We start from the raw sequence: 15,458 nt of genomic DNA on the forward strand, positions 1-15,458 counted from the left end.
ATTGACTTTGCACTTGATAAAACACAATGGATCAACACCAGCAGATGTCACGGCCCCCCAAATCATTACTAACTTCAGAAACTTCCCACTAGACTTCAAGCAGCTTGGATTCTGTGCCTCTCCAGTCTTCCTTCAGACTCTGGGACCATGATTTCAACATGAAATGCAAAATTTACTTTTATCTGAAAAGAGGACTTTCGACCACTGTTCACTGTCCAGTTCTTTTTCTCCTTAGCCCAGGTAAGATGCTTCTGACGTTGTTTCTGTTTCAGAAGTGGCTTGGTAGTCCTTTTCCTGAAGATGTCTGAGTGTGGTGACTCTTGATGCGCTGACTCCGGCTTCATTCTACTCATTGTGAAGCTCTCCCAAGTGTCTGAATCGGCTTTACTTGACAGTATTCTCAAGCTTGTGGTCATCCCTGTTGCTTGTGCACCTTTGCCTCCCAATTTCTTCCTTCTAGTCAACTTTGCATTTAATATGCTTTGATACATCACTCTGTAAACAGCCACCACATTCAGTAATGACCATCTGTGACTTTTTCTCTTTGTGGAGGGTGTCAATGATTGTCTCCTGGACCATTGCCAAGTCAGCAGTCTTCCCCATTAGTGTGGTTTCAAAGAACAAGAGATACCCAGAATTTATACTGTAGGGATGGTCATTTAATGAAACTCAAATGTAAATATTCTAATATTTTGAGATACTGGATTTTGGACTTTCATTAGCTGTACACTCTAATCAACAAATTTTAAAAAAATAACGTTTGAAATGTTTTACTTTACATGTAGGGAATCTAGTATAAATGAAAGTTTCATTTTTTAAAATAATTTACAATAAAAAAATGAACTTTTTCACGATATTCTAATTATATGACCAGCACCTGTAAATATAGATGATAAAGGGAGAGGTTTAAAAGAAATGAAAATTGCATATTCAATGCTTAGGTCAAATTTCCCACTCTAAGTTAAACAGCGATTTCATGCATGAACATGATCATGGACATGCATGAAATCGTGTGCAAAAGTCGTCTGGCATAATGGCTTGCCTTTTTCTCCAACCTACAGATGTATTCATATTATATACAGGTTTGTATTTGCCTTCCACATTCCTAGAAGAAATATATAAAAGACTCTATTGCTACAATAGCTCTTTAGGTGACTAGTGCAACAGGGTGTGTTGCTCCAAAAGGACAGTTTGTGATGGATGACACTATTGTGTGGATGGCCAGGGAGGTTTAGAAACTTTACTAGCTGAGTCCCTTTTCGAGGCTAAAGAAGAAGTGGGAACATTATTGTCCGTGGCACCGTGATATGGCTACATCCCCGTAAGGCCATTAGCTGACAACGAGGAGGGAGGTGGTGGGGTTCTATCTGTTGGTCTATCACATGTTGAAGTTAGCTGAGCCGAATGGGGCTGCAACACCTAGCTCAGCTGTTTAGTCTCTTTTGTCAGTGTCACAGGGGGTTTGTGGACTGTGACAGATGAAAACTTGCTATTGGGCTTGTAATGGTGGTATATTTCAGGTCATATAACTTCTAGCATCTGGGCTTAGAGCCAGCAAACCCTTTTTAGTTTATAATGCAGTATATCCTGAATGATGACAGTAAACAATACATATACATATTTACAATACATTTTTTCTATAAGTTTCACAGTCAAGGCTTAAGCTTAGTCCCAGACTAAAATGCATGTTTCAGCTGTTTTAACTGAAAGCACGTTTAGAAAAGGTACTTAAATGTCCTAATTGATCTAAGGCATAATCCGGGCTTAATCTAAGACCTGTCTGTGACACCAGGCCTTAATGTCTTATTACTTTGCTCACATATAGCAGTAATAAACCCACAGTCACAAGTCCTTTAAAACCTATTACCCGAATAGCCCACAGTCAGTGTTTTCTTATTAAGGGTCATTTTATTGCCATGGCCACTAAACAAGAGGGTATGGAGACAATTTATTTTGGACTTTGATTGTTATAATAGATTATTTTCATCTGCTACCACTGAAGAAGTCTCTCAAATGCTTTCGTAGTAGTGTTGTGAGAATACTTTGACACAATATACTTCACACCCGATTTTCAGTAATGGCTATCATTTATCCAAACAATGATTTTAGTCTTTCCTGATTTCTTTTGCTGAAACATGTTATTTTCATAATGTATTACTTATTTTATATGGCCCATCTAGTGACTTACCTTATATAGGAAGAAAGAGTTTGATTTAGTTACCATTAAGTTTGACATTTTAGTTTCATGTCATGCCTTGCAAACAGATTTTTTTGTGTGTTTTCAGAATGTTTGCAAGATTCACCTGTCATTACACAAGATAGAGGATGTTGATTTTATTTACTTTTTTATTGTCAAGTTTATAGTACAGTGCATGGCTCCTGTGCAATGATGAGAGTGCGATTGACTGAAAATGAAACATTTAGTGAAATAAATGCCATTATTAATTTATTACAATAACAAAATTATGTTGTGAATATATCTTTAATCAGTAAACAAACATCAGACATAACTGAAAATGACTTTTTGGTTCAGTGAGGGAGTTAGTTGTGATCTCGATAATGGCTTTGAATGATTCTCTGAGTGAGTTGGATTCAACTCCCTGACTCACTCACTAGTTCAAAGCAATTTGTGAATCTTTTTGACTGACTCATTAAAAACAGAGTCATTTGGTTGCACTTGTCTATGAAATGCTGGCATGTGCTGTATTACGATGTTATCCGACAAAAACGCATATGAACACACTTTTGTAACTTTAAATGCAGCAAGTACAGTATTATTGTCGCACAGTTATGTTTTTTACATTTGTAACTGTTTAGTATCTGTAGCCCTGCTATGTGATAGGCTATTTAACATCAGCATTAAACAAAAATTGCAGTAGTCTTTTCTTCCCTATTGTGACAAATATCTAGTCTGGCTATCACCAGACCAAGCTCAATTTAAAATTGAACATTGGTCTGGGGAGTTTGCGATCCGAGTGACATACTTTGCAGAGCGATGCGAAAACTCCAGACAGGTTTACCGTGTGTCTCAATCAGCCCTAGTTCAGTAGTCAGGGCACTGATCAGGGAATTAGCCACTCACTTTCATGATATACTGATTCACGACCTAGGGAACTAGGGAGCTGATTGAGACGCAGGTTTGTAGCATTGATCCGCGGTTTGCAGAAGCAACAATGGCACCGAGCGATTTTTGCAGGTTGTGCAAAAAAACATGAAAGTGATCGGTATTTACACCCACTCGAGCAATTTGTTTGCTAACTAAAGAAGTCATTCAGCATCGTTGAGAGTTTAAAAGGTGACTCTGATACTGTTCTGGTTCAGTGTAAATGAACGCGGAATATAGCCGCCCTAAACTACGTCATTGTCATGACAACCAAAAAGAATTCCAGTCAGCTCAGGCGGCGCGAGATTCAAGAAGCAAGGAGACGAAACATATAGAGCAAATAATAGAAATATTGTCTACCATCAAGGGGCATTGAAGAGTCCTGTACTCACATTGTGAAGCAAACCACCAAAATAACAGCAGAGAATCGTCGTGTGTCATCAGTCGCCGTTTGTAATCTTCCTATGAAGAGAATGTCGGATCAACGCTCTGCTACATTTCTCTCAGATAAGGTAAATGCTTAACACAATCGGCATTACTGTGATTGTGCATTGTTATTTTGGAGTGACGGGTAGATCAGATAGAGTTTGAAAGCTGCTTGCCGTCGCTTCTCTATCGCCATCGTGTTATACCCGCCAATAGCGAGCAAGGTGGATAAGCCAGTCTGTGATTGGTTCCCGCAAAAGTGTAACAGCGCAGCAGAAATGAATGCACGGGTTTCCAGACTGAGTTGCTGAGCGAAGTCAAATCGCCGGCAGATCAGGCTGGGTTTACCCAAACTAACAAATATCCAAGTGAAACTGCAAGAAAAAATGTAGGGCAGGACTTGATTTTGTCCATTGGGAATTGATTGGTATGTTGGATTGTTGTGGTTTGCTCTTGTTATAATCTCATGTGAGTGACAAGTTGTCCCACACAAAAATAATGATTTTCACAGATAAACACTGCAATATTCCATTAAAAAAAGAATTGACCATTTAAATTTCATTGTGACTTACAAGTTTGTATTCATTCATGACTGTCATGCACACATGCTTTATATATTTTCTTTTCCTGTCAGAGAGGTTTTGGTAAACGAATAAATGAATTTAGGTTCAAGTTCAAGCAACAATTCTTCAAGTGTATCCAATTTTTATTATTATTTATTAATCCTCCTTGGATTAAATGCAGTAATATAGTAGATAATTTGGTAACACTTTACAATAAGGTATGAACTGCATTTGTTAATCTTTGTTAACGTTAGTTATTAAAAAATACAGCAGTTCATTGTTTGTTCATGTTAGTTCACAGTGAATTAACTAATGCTAACAAATACAAATCTTGATTTTAATAATGTATTAGTAAATGTTGAAATTAACATTAACAAAGATTAATAAATGCTGCAATAGTGCAGTTCATTATTAGTTCATGTTAACTAATGTAGTTAACTAATGAACCTTTATTTGAACCTAATGAAAGTGTTAACGATAATTTGTGTTTTACCATGTAGGCAGCATACAGAGGAAAGTAATTTGAAATATTTGAGTGACTGAGTGAAAATGTTACCATGATGGCCTTAAATTACACATCCCTCCACACCAGAGACTGGAGCCTGATACAGCAAAGTTAAACATCCTATTTAAATGCATTGAGGCTTGGCAGATAAAAAACAGAAATACTATGGTTTGAAGAATTTGCTGGCATTTGGGTGGAGCTTTAAAATGTGATTTATCCGTGTATTCCACTGACTCTGTCAGTTATGGGATTGATCTTGAGAGATCTAAAATTTGCTTCACTCTCTCTTCTTTTTGCTTCTTTGTTTTGGTTGTTTATTACAAAAAGCAGAAAGCTCAACTTTGTAAGACCTTTGATTGTCAAGACGCCTTAAGCCTTGTGTTTGGAGTGATGTCCGTGTCTAAAACATGTCCATAACCACACGGAAGAAGTTTGCATCCATAAATGATGGACAACACTGAGTTGTGATTTCAAGCACGTAATTGTAACGTCTGTGGAAAGTCATTTACACTTTGTGCTATACGCCTTTCTTGAGTTTTGAGTATCGTTCCAAATGCTGCTGGCTACTTACAAAACACAAGTCTGCTCAGCCACCCTGCAGTGGTGCTCTACTGATTGAAGAGGGATGTATATGGAAAATGATGCTTATTAAACGCAGCTCACTATGTCCCCAGACTGCCATTTCTGATGAAAATGAAGTCTGGAATGGGGAAGTGTTTATTGCCAGGTGCAGTCTAGTCGCAGCCGTAAGTTTTTCACTTACTGACTCTGTGTCAGATGTAAAGGAGAAAACAGGCATTGTTTTTCCAGGTGCAGTAATTGTCCTTGCCAACTCTATAGGGAAGAGTTTATTTGGGGATTCTTCGGTATGTATGTTTATAGGAGACCATTTTGATGTCTGTTTATTATATTTATTTTACTAAACAAGACCATTACTTGTATATTGACTAAGAGTTAACATATGAATCGGATTTTACTATAGTAAACAATTTCACATTTCTTTCTCTTTTTAAACAAATTTTATATGGTACATTTTTAAAGTTGGTGACCCAATTAAAGCAACAAGACAAACCAGTGGCACTTGACTTTTTTTTTTTTTTTTTTTTATACCTCTGTGTACCGCGGTACGCCTAGCGCAAACCATTCTTTGATAAGATCTCTGAAGAACTGGCTTATTATGTTAGCTCTGGGCAGGCGACCGTTCGTGATAATCAAGTATCAGAAAAACGTCTCATCTCCTTAAATAAGATCCCACGGCAAGGTTTGTTCATTAGTAGACCATTGTAACAACGATAATCTTCCAGAAAACTTGCTCTAGGTGAATGGAGGATCTAAATGAATGCAAATCATTTGAAAGTTCTGTGGCTATGATTCCATGAGGCAAAGCATGTTCTACCCCATCTGATAATCCTTCTAATGTCATTTCCTCTGGCATTACAAGCAATGGGAACTAATTAGCGTCTTAATTTTCAAAGGGGAAGCAAATAGGACCCATGTGGTAAAATACAATAAACAGCAAGGGCGCGCAAGTCATTAGAGAATGAGAAAGTCAAAAGCTAGGCTTTCAGAGGCTTTTCATTTCCCATTTTAAGCGAGATCTTCTAAAACAAAGTTGCTGCCACTTGCCGCGCAATTACTTTGGTTTATATAAAAAAAGTGGTGCTGTTACAAAACTGTAAATGTGTGTTTAATTGCAGCAGACCCTTCAGTGCCCTCCTCATACTGCATGTCTTAACTCTTTGAATGCGTCTAGTGATTAATTAGGAGATACAGCTGCGGTTGCACTTTGCGTCAGTACTGCCTTCTATTTGTCTAATGCTGTCCGTCAGAGATACATGGCAAAGCAATTATGATAAGCCATAACGGACCAGTGCCAGTCAATCATTTCCATAATTAACATTAATTCCGAAAGATGAATATGAAAAGGATAACCTCCATTAAGTCTACAATTGTAGGGAATTCCAAAACGCGCTTTCAAGCCACAGCATATCTCAAAACATTTAAATGTTCCTCATTATGGCAAATGACCTTTTAGGCGTATTGCCTCAGCAACAAAAGCATTGCACTGACACCTGCTGCAATTACAAGTACAGTAATTATCTATACCCTTGGGCGCTTAGTAGACAGAAAGGTCGCAAAGTAGAGGTGTCGTGCTCAGAACGAAGATTGTAGGACATTATCATTCTCTGGGTGACTACATAATTGAAATGAGATTCTCACCGTGTGGGCAGAGTAACAAGACATGGGAATATGTTAAAGGAAGCAGCAGTCTGGGGATAGAGCTGTTCAGTTTGCAGTGCTAAAATCCAGAAGACACAGCCTTTTCGAGCTATGGTTCCCTCTGGAATATCCTGTGGGTTTTTAGAATATCGGTTTTTGATTTGTGAATTAAATAAGGTTTTTTGTTAAAGTTTTTTTAAAAGAGTTCTTTACATTTGGTTGTACAATATAAATTACACATCATTTTAAAAACACTGGGTGAAAATGAAAATTCTGTCATCATTTATTCACCCTCATGCCATTTCAAACCTGTATGACTTTTTTCTGTGGAACATAAAAGATTTTGAAGAATTTTTTGTTACTTTGAATAATTTTTCACTTTTTGTTTTTGTCCATACAATGAAAGTCAATGGGGTCCAAACTGAATGGACAAAAAAGAAAAAAGAAAAAACACGGAGAACCTTTAGCTTTGGAAATTCACTTTATAAAAATCTATTATTATTATTATTATTACTGAGATATTTTTTCAGATCTCTTTTATGTTTCAGAGAAGAATGAAAGTCATACAGTTTTGGAACGACATGAGGGTGAGTGAATAATGACAGAATTTTAATTTTTGTTTGAAATATCACTGCACTTGCTGCATTTAAATTCTCCTAGGAATTCCTACAGTACCTGTGAGTTTGCAAAATTATGACATAATGTCATTGCTGCACAATTTCATATTTCTCTCTCACTTTCACTTCCCAAAGACAGCAAGCTTATTTAACACTTGTGACATTCACCGACCAGGCATAACATTATGACCACTGACAGGTGAAGTGAATAACACTGATTATCTCTTCATCACGGCACCTGTTAGTGGGTGGGATATATTAGGCAGCAAGTGAACATTTTGTTCTCAATGTTGATGTGTTAGAAGCAGGAAAAATGGGCAAGCGTAAGGATTTGAGAGAGTTTGACAAGAGCCAAATTGTGATGGCTAGACGACTGGGTCAGAGCATCTCCAAAACTGCAGCTTTTGTGGGGTGTGAAACGTATCAAAGTAGCATCCATGTGGATGTTACTTTGATACGTACCACCTACATAAGCATTGTGCTGAACAAACTCCATGGAGGTCCCACCTCACAACTTACAGGACTTAAAGGATCTGCTGCTAACATCTTGGTGCCTGATACCACAGCACACCTTCAGGGGTCTAGTGGAGTCCATGCCTTGACGGGTCGGGGCTGTTTTGGCAGCACAAGGGGGGCCAACACAATATTAGGAATGTGGTCATAATGTTATACCTGATCGGTATACGTTACATAATGAAGAACAAAAGATGTACATTAGGTGAGTAATTGATGAATTATCTGCATTTTATCATTCTGTGTTGCCACAGATAATGATGGAAAATGTAGTTTAGTTGCAAAATCTATATTGTTCATCAGAGGTACACAAAATGCATTCAAACAAATTGAATATTTGAGGTTGTTGGATGTTGTAGAATATGTTCTAGAACAAAACATGAAAGTCTCTTCAAGCAGTGTTAGCCATATACCTTATTTTCTTTATAAATACTATATTAACACTTAAATGCATACCTCGGGTCTTAAGTGACCCGGGACGTCATTCACTACCCTCCTTCTCGTTCATTTTTTAAAGTTAGACATCAACCTTCTTGGTATTCCTCAATCAATTTATTATAAAGAATATAACAAGAAAAAAATCATAAAATTATAAAGGAATGCCTGTTTTTGTATTCATTTTCTATAAAAATTGTATAGGTTCGCTAACGACCCGAGGTGTGTATGAGTGTATGTATATTTTTTATGCACAACAATAATTGAATTTTAGATGACGGAATAAGTCCAATTCACCTTTATTCCACAAGGTGGCAATGTCTGATACACAATGCTGAAGTGACGACTCATTCAGACAGAAAACGAAATAATAAGAAAAACATGAAATGGCTCAGCGATTTACTGCAGAACAAGTACTGAAAGCAATCAAATATGACTGTAACTGTTACTGGATGGATCTGGTGAAGCTGTTAGCGATCGAAATATTGATTTTGAAGATGTTGAAAATTATATAGTTTTGAGAATACATTTGAGATCGCGAATGGGCTCATATTCGTGACCTCAAACATAAAAATAGCCTATTATTTGCTGAATTTACTGGGAAATGAGCTCTGACGAAGACAGTGATGATGGCATAAAATATCTGCTCAAACCGAGCCCTTTCAAGCTCCAAAAGGTAACAAAATATGATTTATTTTATTCTTTTGTAATTGTTACTCTAATATCAGAGGAGTTTTATATTATCACGACAGGTAGAGATCCTTCCATGTTAGATATTGTAAGACCCGAATATGTAAAAATGATTGGCGAAACAGTCATGCATTTAAGGGTTAAACACCCATTAGAAAGTACTAAAGGAACCCATGAAAAATTAACCTTCCAGTTTGGTCTACAAAATACACTCTATAAATAAAGGTTCCAAAATGGGGGTTTTCACAGCAATGCCACAGAAGAACCATGTTTGGTTCCCCAAAGTTTCCTTTCATTAAACAGTCCTTAAACATTTTAATAATCTAAAAAACCTTTTCCTACTATAAAGAACCTTTTGCCCAGTGGAAAGGTTCCATGGATGTTAAAGGTTCTTCATGGAACCACCAATAAAGAACCTTTATTTTTAAGAGTGTAAGGTCATGACTGAACTGCTCTATTCTAAGAAATAAATAAATAAAAATGAGAAAAAAACATCCGTGCAGGTTGCAAAAAGTGGTTCAAAAACAGCTGACTTTACCACAAGTGCATTTGCCTGTCTTGACACAAATGAGTTTAATTTGATTTATGAAACATCAACATTTAAATTCATGAGCCATGTCCTTTGTAAATAATAAAGGGTTGCAAGATCGAATTTGTATGTGGCCTTGGCAAATGTCATAACATCTGTAAATCTTTTCATACATAACACTCTTGAATTCATCTTGTTTTCAGGCTGCATATTCATTATAGTGTCAAGCTTCTGCACACTTTTATATTTCATTTCAAGGACAGTTGAGAGAAACATCTACTGAAGTCTTTTTTAAAAAGCCCATGAAACATCAGCAGCCCAATTGCCTATACAGTAGCCTGCATCTATTCTAGTTCCCAAGGTCAATATCTGTAGGTGAGGAGCTGCACCCATTGGTTTGGGGCGACGAGAAGGTCGCATCTAAACGGTGTGACCTGGGGGACAAGCTCGTAGGTGATTCAGGTTCCCTTAACAGAACATCTCTATCAGCAGTAAACTGACACAGAAGCACATGCGTGCCATTTGTTTTGCGGGATGTATCTACCAGGAAAGGTCAGAGGGGTGCGGAAACCCATCCCGCTCGGAGCGAGCCAAACACCATTAAATCCTGATGCCTGGAAAATAATCACTACCTGCTGGAAACGAAGTGTCACAGTCTACACATCCCCGAACACATCACTGTCCAGCTCAGATATAGATAAGCGTTACGTAACGTGACACTGCACTCTGTCCTGACTGGGGATTTTAATGAGTTTCTGCATTCACCCTGAGGAGTAAAAGACTAATCAACAGGGTTTAATGAGAGGTTTAAAAGAGCAAGTCCTGTATGGTAAACTAATGAGGCGCAGAGAAAGGCGTTTCTGCATTATAACGCTGACACGTTTGGTGGTACGTACTTCACAAGGGCAGAGGGAGCACTTGAAATTCAGCCGATGTCTATTCATTAAGGCTTGTGTTTATTGTCTGCGAGAACATGTAGTTCCAGTCACAGACACTCAATTGCGAACTTTCAAAAATAATAAACTACTTGTTTTGTAGTATTTTTAAAGCTTTGCTGCCCAGATATCTTATTAAGAGATTTGTGAAGGTTTAGAGATAAATAATAATTTCAGAGTTGACATTCTGTTTATTCAGGCAGTCTGTCTGACATGTTTTTTTGTGATTTTTAGTGGTGGGTAACAGACCAGCATGCTGTGCAAAAAAATAAATAAATAAATAAAATTTTTAAAAAAAGTTGTTTGGTGAACATGCTGAGATATCTTGTTTACTTGAAATAATCTGCTTCAAACTGAATTATTCAAGGCATAGCTCATCCAAAAATGTAAATTCTGTCATCATTTACTCACCCAGAGTCAGAACTTGAGAATTGGATCAATCTGATTCATGAACAAATCATTTAGACTGATTTTGTGAACTGGCTGACATGACTGAAACGATTTTAACTTTAATTTAAGTGTTTTTCACAAAAAAAAAATGTCAGTAGACTGTCAGTTTTATTAAGGTTGGCTTAATAAAAAAGTGAAATAAAGAGGCTGAGAACTTTATCTTATTAGATAAAACAGATATGGACAAAGTTTTCCTTTCTCTCACCAGGATATCACAAAAATCTCAATAATATTGTATTGTGACTTAAAAATCATGATAATATCGTATCATGGGGGCTCTGGTGATTCCCAGCCCTAGTTTTTACTACTATAATATCTGTAAGGTGCTTTTAAAGCCTGGAACACACCAAGCCGACGCAGACGAACTAGTGGCGACAAAAGCAGACTGCGGGGTTGGCTCACGTCGGCAGTGTCTGGGGCCAAAGTTGCCCTGACACACCAAGCCAACACCTGACACCTGACGGACAAGTAGCATGTCCATTCTGCACCTTTGTAAGAAGAAATGCCTTTCCGTACCAGCAGGTGGCAGTAGCTGAACAGCCAATCAGAATGATCAGATGGCCCGACTGACCGACGAGCTCCAGCCGAAAAAAGCCGACGAGGATCGACTTCAGCTGACGGTGCGGAACACACTGAGAAAACTTAGTCGGCCGACCATCGGCTTGATGTGTTCCGGGCTTAAAGGGAAAGTTCAACCAAAAATAAAAATTTGATGTTTATCTGCTTACCCCCAGGACATCCAAGATGTAGGTGATGATTTTTAACTCCAACCGTTGCAGTCGTATAATACATGTCAGTGGGAACTTCGTCTATAAGAGTAAAAAAAACATGCACAGACAAATCCAAATTAAACCCTGTGGCTCGTCTGAATGTGCTCTGACAACGGAACTGATGTCTCACACTCATTGAAGCAAAGTGTGAGAGATCACTTCTGTCATCAGAATGTGTTTTTTGACCTCACTAACAGGATGTGCGGGGCAGTTGGACATAGTGGTGTTTTAGAGGTAAAAAATAATATACAGGGAGTGCAGAATTATTAGGCAAGTTGATTTTCTGATCATATTTTTTTTCCAAGCACATTTTACCATTTCCAATCCACATCAATCATAATAACTCCTATTAATATTGTTTTTAATCATTTATAAGTGATATTTAATTGTTCATGAAGGCTGGAAATGAAAAATGCCTTATATTCAGGTGTGCAGAATTATTAGGCAAGTTTTCTTTTACAGGCAAAATGAGCCAAAAAAGAGATTTAACTCAGACTGAAAAGTCAAAAATTATTAAATACTCATGAGAAGGACACAATACTAATGCAATACTAGAAATTGCAAAGTTAAAGCATGACCAAAGGACAGCAAAATGCTCATTGGGTCAGCGGGGTCATACAAAAACAGGTGGAAAAGAAAAGACACGTTAACAGCAAAATAATTAAGAATTAAGGTGAAGAATTAAGTGTGAAACCATCAGGAACCCTTTAGTCTCCAGTGACACCATTTTCCAGAGCTGCAACCTACCTGGAGTCTCCAGAAGTGCAAGGTGTCAGGATCTCAGAGACTTAGGTTAGCTAAAGAATCCTAAAAAATGACCCGCTCTTAATAAGAATCACAAGCTGAAGTGTTATAAAATACATGAAGACGGGGTTTTTATAGGCCTTATAGACAGACAGCTTGAGAATGACTCCTGAAGGACCAGCACCACAATCTCTTGTACCACTGTTTGAAGAATTTATCTTCCAGAATCTGGCAGTAAGTTTTGGAAGATCATTTTTAGTTCATCTCTGCAAGATGGACATTTCAGGATAAGAGATGGACTAAAGGTGAACTCCCACACCTTACTGCCAGATTCTGGAAGATAAATTCTTCAAACAGTGGTACAAGAGGATGTGGTGCTGGTCCTTCAGGAGTCACTCTCAATCTGTGTGTCTATAAGGCCTATAAAAACCCCGTCTTCATGTATTTTATAACACTTCAGCTTGTGATTCTTATTAAGAGCGGGTCATTTTTTAGGATTCTTTAGCTAACCTAAGTCTCTGAGATCCTGACACCTTGCACTTCTGGAGACTCCAGGTAGGTTGCAGTTCTGGAAAATGGTGTCACTGGAGACTAAAGGGTTCCTGATGGTTTCACACTTAATTCTTCACCTTAATTCTTAATTATTTTTCTGTTAACGTGTCTTTTCTTTTCCACTTGTTTTTGTATGACCCCGCTGACCCAATGAGCATTTTGCTGTCCCTTGGTCATGCTTTAACTTTGCAATTTCTAGTATTGCATTAGTATTGTGTCCTTCTCATGAGTATTTAATAATTTTTGACTTTTCAGTCTGAGTTAAATCTCTTTTTTGGCTCATTTTGCCTGTAAAAGAAAACTTGCCTAATAATTCTGCACACCTGAATATAAGGCATTTTTCATTTCCAGCCTTCATGAACAATTAAATATCACTTATAAATGATTAAAAACAATATTAATAGGAGTTATTAAGATTGATGTGGATTGGAAATGGTAAAATGTGCTTGGAAAAAAAATATGATCAGAAAATCAACTTGCCTAATAATTCTGCACTCCCTGTACTGTTTGGTTTCTCACACAAACCAATCGTTTCGTGTCTTAGGACATCAATGTGCCGTCACGAGCCACAGGGTTTAATTTGGATTTGTCTGTGCATGTTTTTTTGACTCTTATAGACGAAGTTCCCACTGACACGCATTATACGACTGACTGACCGCAACGGTTGGAGTTAAAAATCATCATTTGTGTTCTACTGAAGAAACAAAGTCACCTACATCTTGGATGCCCTGGGGGTAAGCAGATAAACATCAGATTTTCATTTTTAGGTGAACTATCCCTTTGAGGTCATTCTAAAGCTATAGGCAGTGCCAGTACTGATTCACCTACAGAATAGAGCAGCCAGTATATTCTTCAAAAATTCAGTGTGTAACCAGTCTTACTCGACCCTCTCTGAGCGGGACTCAAACCAGTGTCTCCACCATGGGAGGCGGCCACGCTAACAAGGACGCTAAAGACTGCAGTCCCCAGTGCGCCTCTTGAAGCCAGGGGAGTGAGGTTTACACGCACAGCTCTTACTAGCTTGGGAAAGTAATGTGAGCAGATACGAACCTAATGAATGTATGGTTACTACTTGGGTTTACAGCCTGTGGAAAATGCAGGGGTGTCCAACTGTAAACTGATTAACTAAAGCAAATATTTATATATACTGTATTTCCTTTATGAGATTGTAATTGGAGCTAATTTTCCGAAAAGTTCACATACCATTTTCCCCCCCAAAATTGAGAATGTTTGATTAAATATTTTCTTTTAGTTATTTAATCAAATATTACACCATAAATGAGGATCCACTTCCATTTCAGGCAAATTAATTAATTAATTAATTAATCAAAAGATTCTCAAACTTTCTCTTATTAAATTAGTTGTTGTTGAGTTTTTTGTGAGTCCCTTTGAAATTAATGCAGTTTATGCAAATGGACTTCTTGCTGTGTCCGTTGATTCACTGAAGACACAATGTACTAATTAATGAGTCTAACGTATAAAAGGAATTTGATAATTATGGCGCTTATGATCAAACAGTTTATGTTTTACACAAAATTAGATCAGTGACACACAGAACCCTCACTGCTTTTATACTAAGAATACAGCTGAATCACTTTAAACGTTCTCCAAATGTTTCCTCATAGTAGTATTCCAAACAACTGGACGTATCTTTCAATAATGAAGCTTTTTATTCAAAACAATCATAGTAAGGATTTGTTGACAATGACGGGAATCAAACAAAAAATAGAACAAATGAGCATGAAGACAAATTCCAACTTCATTTTAAAATTACAGCCCTTTACAATTTGCAATCAATCCGGTATAGGCCCAATGTAAACATTCTTCCAAGAAATCAGACTTTTAGAAGTACAGTGTTTGAACTGCTAGATTGAATTTCTCCCATTGTTTGCTCTAGAATAATAGGGACACAGAGACGAAATACTTCAAGCTCAACTGTATGAGGCCAAGGATCATGACTCCAAATAAAGAAGAAATCTATTTATCCAGCAAATTACATTGAACTCCAAACCTGAGAACTAAATGTCATTTAAACTAAGACATCGAAACTGATTGCACCAATTTAACCAAACATACATCAGAAACATGTTTATCGGTTTCTTGATATTTGATCTTTTCTTTTTTTTACAATCAGAACAATCAGTGAGTCAAAGGAATGCCATGTGTTTAAAAATGCATAGAAAGCGTGTACATCCAACTGTTAATTAATCTGTATGGAATGAAAACCAAACCCCATGGTGTATATAAACGGCTTACATCATCTGGATTCAGTTGAATTTACTGAAGAGATGTTTTTCAGTACATGTGGAGAAGAGAAGAGAAGAGAAGAGAAGAGAAGAGAAGAGAAGAGAAGAGAAGAGAAGAGAAGAGAAGAGAAGAGAAGAGAAGAGAAGAGAAGAGAAGAGA

This window comes from Megalobrama amblycephala, linkage group LG21 (assembly GCF_018812025.1).
Source record: "Megalobrama amblycephala isolate DHTTF-2021 linkage group LG21, ASM1881202v1, whole genome shotgun sequence".
Taxonomy (NCBI): Eukaryota; Metazoa; Chordata; class Actinopteri; order Cypriniformes; family Xenocyprididae; genus Megalobrama; species Megalobrama amblycephala.